The sequence below is a fragment of the Gekko japonicus genome, unplaced genomic scaffold (genome assembly GCF_001447785.1).
Source record: "Gekko japonicus isolate JY-2015 unplaced genomic scaffold, Gekko_japonicus_V1.1 scaffold77, whole genome shotgun sequence".
Lineage (NCBI taxonomy): Eukaryota > Metazoa > Chordata > Lepidosauria > Squamata > Gekkonidae > Gekko > Gekko japonicus.
The window spans coordinates 964,277-974,658 of NW_015161405.1; the positions used below are offsets into that span (position 1 = coordinate 964,277).

At 44.5% G+C, this 10,382-nt stretch overlaps 1 protein-coding gene across 1 annotated transcript in view; it reads left to right on the forward strand.

The window, feature by feature from the left end:
• Nucleotides 1–10,382, forward strand: part of HDAC9 (histone deacetylase 9) — a 150,553-nt gene that overhangs the window by 112,748 nt on the left and 27,423 nt on the right. The gene's annotated exons all lie outside the window — the stretch shown is intronic.

Consider the following 10,382-nt stretch of genomic DNA (forward strand, 5'->3'; position numbering starts at 1 on the left):
AGCCCCACAGCAACCCACTGTAACCTTGAGAAGGCAGGCTAGGTTGAGAGTGTGTGACTGAACCAAGGTCACCCAGCCAGTTTCCATGGCAGTGGGTATTTGAAACCAAGTCTCCCAAATCCTACTCCAGCAATGTATCCACAATATCTCTTTGGATGTCAGGGTGCTGAGGGATTTATGATACTGATCTGGGGAAATCACTTATCCTTTCCTTTATCAAACTTTACAGCCCATTCCACCACTTTCCCATCTCTGATCCTCTTGATGTAGCTGTCAAATCAACCAGACTCAAACCCAGAGTAATGTTCAATGTAAATATAGCCTGCTGGTTTGAAGGGGGGAAATGAATGCAGGGAAAGATAAATCTGTGGCAGGCCAATTAGCACAGTTCTACTCAGAGTCTCTAACATTGTAAAGTGATCACGTGATTTTTCTGTTCATTACTTAAGCTGTGTTTACGTTCCTAGCTTGCTGCCTTAGCAGTGGCACATCAAATGTGGTTTGAGTCAAAAGCTGGATACAAAGGGCAATAGTCATGCCATTGTCATATGTCCAAGTTTTGCATGGTTGCTTTGAACTCTGAACATTCAGTCTTCATCATGCTTTTTAGACCACTTTACATCCTATGAGGAACTGGAAGTACTTATTTGTTTGTTTGTTTATATCCCACCTTTCCTCATGGCTCAAAGTAGCTGGGGAAAAAAAAATCACATTTCAAAACATATAAAATAAAATCCAAAATACCCTCGCCCCAAAGTATTTGGAAGAGTTAATATATCTCACAGCTGAGGACATTTCTATAAAAGGGATTCAGAGCAGTTTTCATGTTTCCAACATCTGTAAAAGAGCCGCATTAATCAGAATGTGTGTCTGCCTTCAAAGGTTAAAACTACATGTGCGAAGCTCAAAAGTGATGCATTGGTCTAAGCTCTTATCTGAGCCTGTGAACTTACCAGATGGCCTTAAGCAAACCAGTACCCACTCAGCCTCGGGCCCTCTTCTGTAATACAGAGATAATCATACTGGCCTTCCTTTATGGGGCATTTGTAATGATTATAATGATAATGAAATGTTCTAGGACTATATGATATGAAATCTGAGTTTTATTATACTAGTAAAATGCCCATGTTTATGACAGGTGTGTGTGTGTGTTTGTGAAGAGAGAGAAGGGATGGACTTCCACATTGCAAGGTCCCTGAGAAGTATAATGCTTTGTGCCCGATGCACCTCTTACTGGGCTCCCTTGTGAAGTCATAGACAGCTTTAAAAGGGAATTATATAGATTAATGGAGGATAAATGGCTACTAGCCACGGTGGCTTCTATCCATGGTGACTAGTCCAGAGACAGTAAACCTCTGAATCCCAGTGCCAGGAGTCAACATCAGGGGAAGGTCTCAGCCTCTATGCCCTGTTGTTGGACCCCCAGAGGAACAGGCTGGCCACTGTGTGAGACAAGATGTTGGCACAGCATGCATCTAAGTGGGATGACATTGCAGGTGGAACTTGGACGGGATGGCCAGATGCTACGCTCCACTTCAAGAGGAGAGCTGGAACTGCAGACTGAGCAGTGTGTGTGTGGGGGGTGGGGGGTGGAACTTGCCTTACCCACAAGTCTCCCTGTTAAATCTTCACCTGCAGGAAAGAAAAACAGAGATACGTCCAGCTATGGCAAGCGGGCATGAGTGCCATGCCGGGCTCAGCCATGAATGTGTTGTCCTGACAGGGTCTGCAAATGTAGCCCCATGGGGAGGTTTCGCCACAACCCCCCCCCCTTGAGGCACATGATGGTACCATCCAAATTACACTCACCTGTCCTGTGCTGAAGTGCTCACAGATAGCTGGCGAACGATCCACAGTAGCACCTACAGCTGCTGCTCAAGGTTCCGATTCTGCAAGGAATGAGTTAAAAGGTCACATGGCAAGCTGGTTCACCATGTACAGTAGAGCAGCTGCCAGATCCTCCCCAAACCACTGACACACCCTGTCCTCTGCTGAGAGTGGGAAACAGGCAAATGACAGAGCATCCCCCCCAAAAGAGTTCTCCTGGGAAACTTTCCTGGGATCTTTTCTCATGACATGTCAAGGGCCATGATGCTGCATGGCTGTGAGTTGTGCTACCCCTGCACGAACTCAGTGCTTGGCTTGAGTGCAGGAGGTGCTGTTGTGGTACCCAGCCTCTAGTGAGGAGAATGGGGAGCAGGTTTGGGATCCTTGCCCTTGCTTACCTGTCAGTGTGTGGTTTCCCTTTGGGTTGAGCCTCCAAAGGTAGAGTCCCTGTTAGGGTTCTAAAATTGGAGAGGTCAGCCACAGAGCTCTCCTCCTTGGGTATTAGTGCTAAGTGCTTGCCCTGTGGTGCTTTTCCCATCACCAAAGTGCCTTGCTTCTTGCTCTACGTTTGCACAGCAGGGAGCTCTGAGGTGGAGTCCAATGCCATGCACCCTAACTACTGAGTTGTAAGATGTCCTGGCTGAAGTTTTGTAGGGTGAGGGGGCGTGATTGGGTGCTGGGGAGGGGGCTTGGCCACCCTGGGGAGGGAGGTGATTGGACAAACCTGTAGTTGGCATCCTGAGCTCCTCTGAGCATAATTGGCGAGGCTGTAGCAGGGGGACAACTTGAGTCTTCCGTTTAATTGGCACCTATGGGCCACATCTTGTTTTTTGTTGGCATAACTTTCTGCCTCTGGCAGAGGGCATTCCCAGGACGAAAGGGCTCAGGGAGCCAACTACCTCTGGCCACACCCCCAAAACCACCCATAACCATGCTGGTACAGGGGCCTACAACTCGGTTGTGCCAACAGATGGCTGCCGGTGCCCGAGAGTGACAGAACAGTGCTGGATGCCTGCGCCATTGTAACTGGCCCTTATGCTGGCATATATTGGACATATGCCAACACAAAGGTCAGTTGCCTCTCTGAGGGCTTTCAGGTCACCCCCCCTTAGGATTGCACTGTTAAATGCTCAGACTTTCCCTTTTCACCCATATGATAACATGGAGTCTAGGTTTGTAAGCTAAGAGCTAGGAAAAGGTATATATAGGCATGGCTCCCAAAGCCCCATCCTTCTCATACCAGTTACCTACCCCTACATACAGCTTAAAACAAACACTCAAAAGGAGGTTTCTCTCCTGCCCTCCATCTTACTCTAATCTCTCATCCCATCCTTAGACCAGGGGTGACCAACTGCGGCTCAGGAGCGACATGCAGCTCTTTCACACATATTGTGTGGCTCCCAGCAGTGCAGTTGTCAGGCTCCTCAGTCAGGTTACACCACATAGGGCATCATAAGAAGAGAACTGTTTATTAGTGATTCCAGTACTAAAGAACACGTGTACAGATCGTGTCAGGAATAACCATCAGTATAAGGGCCTCTGACTTATAGTAACATCAAATCACCCCCCTGTGAGCATAAGCCAATGGCTATTGTTCACACGCGCGGGCACAAGCAAGTGGGCAAAGTGCAAAAGCCGTTAACATTCCCAGCCGAGTAAATGGCAGCTGGAGACTGCAAGGTCAAGCATGAGATAGCGCACAGAAGCTGGACAGGGAAGAGCTGAAAATGTAGAGGAGGTGCACCCCTCCACATTCCAGATCTATGACAGGGCTACCTGACAGCAGTTGGGGAAGCGACAATTGGTCTTCCCTTCCCCAGCCAGTGTTCCCCTTCCTTGGTACGCTGGAGGTGGGGGTAGCAGAGAAAGAAAGCAACTTTAACTTTAAATGCATTCTCAAAGCCTCCCTCCTCCACCGGCCAGCTTGGAGAAGGCATTTGTCTCTTTAAATCCCTTCTCCAAGCCAAGCGTGAGGAGAACACATTTAAAGTTGCCTTCTTTCCGCCTCTTTCTCACTTTCTCTTTCTCTTAGACAATTAAATATAATTAGCAAACAAATAAATATAATTGGACAAACATATACCATTATCAATATCTGTTTTTACCTTTTGTTTTTGACAGTCTTGGCAACAAATTTGCATATTCTTCAATAAAAGTATGTCTGTAATATTTGTTCATGTTTTGCGGCTCTCAAACATCTGACGTTTATTCTATGCGGCTCTTACGTTAAGCAAGTTTGGCCACCCCTGCCTTAGACTTTCATACTTTTAACACCCAGATTGTGAGCATGTTAGGATGGCCCAAGAGGGTTGAGTAATCCACATTGTGGATCTTGGATAGATGTCCTAGATACACAGACAGAATCCGTATCTTCTTCATGTAATAACTTGAGAGAAGAACATTTTACTTAGAAGCAGATGTTGGTCCATGGCCTTTTTTATTTGTTTGGTATCGGAAAGCATATCCTGATATTCTTGTTTAGAAAATGTTACTTTGATGCTAGTAGTGTTTTGGCTGCTGTTGTGACAACGATTCCATATTATTTGGTGACTCCAGCAGAGATAACAGTCATGTATATTATGCCTATTATTCTCACACCTGTACTTTCTACAGAATTTCTGTTGTGCTGGGCCTTTTAAAAAATATTGCAGGGAGTAGGCATGTTTCTAAAATTGCAAAATGCCTCTAAGCAAAAATGCGTTGAGCGCAAATAGTTGTTGACCTCTGTAGCGGCCATCCCCTGCACAGACACCTTTATGCAATTTCCATTGTATTCAGTGGCCCTGATGTGAGGGTCACTGTGTGCAGGAGTAGAGCCCATATAATCTTCTGCTTCAGGAGAGGAGGAAAAAAACAACATAAGGGAAAGTAATTTGTCTGATACAGGGCTAATGGGATAATGTCTCCAGGTCATTGGCAGGACAGTAACCTCTGAAAACTGGAAAGCTCAGCTTGGTCTCCAACAGTGACTTTTCTTAATAATGAATTAATTGTGTGTGTGAACTCTGATCCAGGGGGCAGGCGTGTGACCTCTTCACACTGATAAGTAGCTTCTCTTTGGCCCAGAACAACCCCCATGCCCTAAAAGGCTACATTGATAGCTACCATGTGGAGTTTTTGGATTCATAATCCTCTGGATGGGAATCCAGGAAATTCAGACCATGTAGAACTTCAAAACAGAGGCTATTGCATTCCATTGTGTTCACAGCTCAGAGAGTTTGATTTGGACAGCAGAATCACACTGCAGTACTTACACGTCTTTCATATGAATCTTCTTGAAAACTAGGGCTTCTGGGGAAGCTCTACGCCACATCCCTTGACTTTGAAAAGTAAAATATTTGGAGCCAGGGCTTCTCAACAGTGGTCAGAGAAATCCCCAGTCTCTCTCATTGTCCAGTTTCAAGCAGCTTGTTAAAATTCTTTGGAAGGAAGGGAAGACAGGTTCTTATAAATACTTGCAAGAGTGTACTGTTTTTAAAAAGGCCTTCTTTGCTATTGCTTTGTGTCATCTGGTATTGTTTTAACATGCTATTTCAATGCTTGATTGTTTTAAAACTTTATGTCACCTTAAGCAATAGCTGGAAAGTAATTGCAATTTAAGACAGTGTCAGTAGGCGTTATAGTTTCTACAGTATGTTTTCTGCCTCCTTTATAAGACAAAGTGAAATCATAAAAACAATCAACAAATTAAAAGTGCTAGGAATAATACAATCATAAAACCAGTTAGGCCAGCAGAAACTTATTTAAAACAATCCAGTCAAGCACACCAGGAAGAACAATCACTCTGCTGTTGAAAGCTGACTAAGCCAAGGCATAATAAAAGCACAAAAAATCTTGCTCACTACCATTTACCTGGGCAAATAAAAAGCTCAGCACCTGAAAACCAAAAGAATATGCATCAGGTAAGCCCCCAAGGGGAGAACATTCCATAGATGGGGCACCACCTCTGAAAAAGCCTAGTTACTAGTTGCTGTCCACCCCAGTTTCACAAGGGGTGGCACACAGAGCAGGATTTGGAATTAGAATGTGATAAGCAGGATGGTAAAGGAGGAAGAAGTCCCATACTGTGCTAGAAATAGGCCTGTGTGATGCAAGGGCTCATCTGTTGGACTAGGATCTGGGAAGCCCAAATCCCCACTGTGCCATGAAGCTCAACATGTGACCTTAGGCTGGTCACTTTGTCTCAGACCAACCTCCCTCCCAAGATGGCTGCTAGGATCAAATGGGGAACCCAGGTACACCTTTCTGAGCTCCTTAAAGGAAGAGCACAATAAAAATGTACCAAATAAGTAGGTAGAAATAAAATTGAATTACATAGTTTGTCCCCTGGTAAGCTGCTCCAGTATAAGAGACTATTTCTGAGCACTTTTCTGAGGGGTTTTCAGTCCTCATGCAATATACTGTTTAGCAGCAGCTCTCAGATGGCTCTGTTGGCATCAGTGGAATCTCAGTAGAGAGGAAATGAGTTGGAGGATAACAGATGGCACGTGGTAGTTGAAATGATCTCTGTACATTCATCTTCGAATTTCTGTGCATATATCTACATTATTAAATAACAAGCCTAGTTCTCACTGCCTGGGGCTGGGCTGTACCACCTCAATTTGCAGGTGAGTTCTTACATGACTCTCCCCAATATTTGTCAATACAGAGGGGGTCTTGTTAGGGAAATCTGTGTAATGGTTTTAATGGTTTTATTGTTTTATCCTGTTTTTATGTATGGGCTTGTGCCCTCTTGTAAGCCGCCCTGAGCCCGCTCGTGTGGAGGGCGGGGTAAAAATGTTAATAATGAATAAATAAATAATGGGTCTCCGAAGACTTTACACTGATAAATGGCAGCCATAAGGACTTTCCCTCTGTGATGTTTTCTTCTGCTCAAACATCTCTGTACTTACAATCAAACTGATATTTTTCCAATTGGGGAAATTTTGTTTATTCATTTGTTTGTTTATTCATTTATGATATTTCTGTGCTACCTCTTCAGAGTCCTGAGGGTTGTCTTATGTTTCCTGCAAAGTGCAAATAGATTCTGCAAGCATTTGAGGTCAGGAAAACAGCTGGAGGTGGGGCTGTTCCATAGCCGTGATCCAACTGTAGCAGCTATTTACGAGTATAAATCTTGGGAGATCCATTCATTTATTTAGGGTTGCTAGGTCATGGGGGATGGGGACATGGGGGACAGCCTTGCATGCAACATGACATCACTTCTGGGGGAAACTGGAAGTGAAGTCATCATTGGCTTCCTAGAGCTATATGACGTAAGAAGAGCCTGCTAGATCAGACCAGTGGTCCATCTAGTCCAGCATCCTGTCTCACATGGTGGCTAACCAGTTCCTCTGGAGGGTCAACAACAGGACATAGATGTTTCCTCCTGGCACTGGGATTCAGAGGTTTACTACTTCTGAACGTGGAAGTTTTCTTTAGTTGCCATGGTTAGTAACCACTGATAGACCTATCCTCCATGAATCTGCCTTGTGCCCTTTTAAAGCTCTCTATTTCTGTGGCCATCACCACACACTCTGGCAGCAAATTCCACATGTTAATCTCTTTTGTCCGTCCTGAAACACTTCTTTCCCATTTCCCCTGGAAGTGACATCACACTGCACACAACAGCCATGGGTTTACTTTTTTCCCCTCCCACTGCTGTTGCAAATGGTGGAGGGCAGGAAGAGGTGCTGGTAGGAGGTCTTCTGTCATAGTGGAAGGCCTGGCGACCCTACATGGATCTCCTAGCATCTTGTCCACTTCAGTGCAGTATGCTGTGCTGTGCTGGGGGCATCTTTCGAAAGATGGCTCTGAGGGTAGCAAACTTCTGCGTATTCATGGGATCCTTATTCGCACATCCTCTTCTCTCTTGCCATTTTCATCCATAGGCATTAGCCCTCTTCTGAGCCCTGAAATGTGTCCCAAAGGGTATTTTTTTAAAGCTCCAAATACTGGAACCACACTTACAGCTCATTGGCAGAGATCTTAAAAGCTGAAACCACGGCTTTCCATTTGTGGCTCCACTCAGAAATTTCATTATGTGTCTAGTTACTTGATAGTTAATGTTGTGGTCCTGTGGGTTGAAACATTTTTCCAAGGACAGTCCATTTGATTTGAGTAAGCTCTCTTTTGATAGTTTAAAGACAACCAAACTGCAAAGAATCTCCTAGTTCTACACTGGCTGCTGGTTCTCAGGGCTTAGCTATCAAATTGATTCTTTGTCAGACACACAAGGTACAAATGTTTCTAATAGGTTATAGCATTTAAAAAAAATCATTTACCATGTCACTGTTTCTGCCATAATCCTGCCTGACTCATTCTTTTGTTGTTTCATAATAGTTGTTGTGACAGTCTGCTCCGAGTGTGACTTTCACATCTGAGTGGGTGGATGCTGCTGTGGTTTTCATGACAGCAAGAAAGGCTGGGGGACAGACAGGTTGCTATGACAGAAGAGTCGTTTGCCAGTAAAAACATGAGTCAGTAATGTAAATGATCACTCTCTGCCATTTTTGTAACAGTTTTCTCTCATTCACTACCATTCTGCTTTGCTATTTACATAGTAATAGGACTTTAAGTGCCCTGCCATAAAGCTTATACAGGCAACCATGGTTTAATTTTTTTTTCTGGAAACACATTAACAGATAATTCCTTGCGAATGCCAGGGATGAGTTGATAGGCCATTTTTTTTTCTTTTTAGTTTTCTGTCTCACTGTTGTTATTTCCTTCAGCCTGTCTCGTTTTCATTGCTGTTGTTGACAATTCTTAATGCCAGTTGTACATATGCACCAAATGTAATCCATTTTTATACCATTGACGTGCATCTAAAGTACAAATAGTGCTGAAAAATACATGCATTTTAGAGGAGAAATTGGCACAAAGTAACAGAAAATTGTTCAAAAATTATGGACCAACCTCCATTCTAAGTGAAGATCAAAGAAAGCATTTTCTTTCACAGCAGAAATTTAACTTGCTTCTCTAACAGTAATGCTGGGTCAGACATGGCAGCCAAGAAGTGTGTGTGTGTTCAGATGTGTGTAAGGTAAAAGGTTTAAGCCTTTTCCTGATGCTCTTTCCTGGCATCAAATGGTCCCAGTAGGCTGCTTTGTGCCCTGATAGGGAAAACATAAAAGTTGTCAGTATGTTTCCACCAGCAGAGCCCGTAAGAACAGGATATGGTCAAAAGAAGAATCTTCCTTGCACCATAGCCTTTATCTTTATCAGGCCCCAAAACTTTCCAGTTTCTGGGGGAGGGGGGGCTGGGGCTGGGCCAGAGGCATTGCTAAGTCATTTAAAGAACTGGGAACCAATGACATCATAGGGAGGATCCAGTGACATCACAGGCCATTGTGGCAAATTGGACTTTTAATTCTTGAATCTATCTGCGGGTCAGATGTGTTTTGGAGTTAATCTGTGCTCAGGTATGCAGGGATTGGGTTCAAATTCATGTCAGTAAAATAGTGCAGCCAGCTGGAAGACGTAAGCCCTCCTCTCTTTGCTAGCCATGGTTCCCATCTGAATTGCACCCATGCAATTCAAGAAACTCCCAGAGTACGGTGGTTTATTTGACCAGTAAACAGAACCAGGGAAAGTGCATCATATAGTTAGGTTCTTGGCCTGAATGTAAAGCTGCATTCAAACATAGTGGTAAATCATGGTTTGCTTAAAGCACACTATCTGCAACAAACTCTTTCCAGCAAATAGTAAATCCTGGTTTGAGTCCAGCGGCACCTTTAAGAGCAACAAAAGTTTGAACAAAATGCATGTTAAAAAAGCTCATACTAGGGTTGCCAGGTCCCTCTTGGCCACTGGCAGGAGATGCCAGATCCAGGCTGGGAAACTCCTGGAGATTTGGGGAAAGAGACTGGGGAGGATGGGTGTACAATGCCACAGGGTTCCCTTCAAAATTCCAGTTTTCTCCAGTGGAACTGATCTCTCATGTCTGTAGATAAGCTGTAACTAGCTCACAGTTTTTTAGCCTCTGGCTCACACATTTTTGTCCTAGGTCAGGAAGGAGGGCTCCAAAGCAAACTAATGTATGCAGTAGCCAAATTGCTCGCTCACAACTCTAATGCCAGTAGGTCACAGAGTAGATTTTTTTGCTCACAAGACTCCACAGCTTAGAGGGAGCATTGCTAAAAGGGTGTCAACATACAGGTGCGCCTTTCCTAATGTCCAGGAATTTGGCACCCACGAGTTGGCAAACCTACAGCAACCTTGGCTGAGAATGATCTCAGCCTTCCTCCCTTCCAAGATCTCAAAGCTTATCCCCCATTGACTTACTCCAAAGTAAACCTTCCCGGGATCCAGCTGTGGGGCTTTCCCCAGCTGTTGATTATCTGAAGCTCTTCCAGTCCTCTTCTGCCATTCAAATCAAACCCCTCCCCACCCCCAGATAAGAGCTTTTCCTCTTTTCCGACCCCTCCCTCCAACTCCTTTCTTGGTCTTCCTAGCAAACAAACTCTGGGAGTTTAACCCTTGCAGTGCTGGAGAGGAAGGAAAAATGTTTCCCGTCCTCTCCAGGAGGGAGTTTCAGCAAGGCATGAAGCCCCTATGCAACCCAATGGGGCTACTCT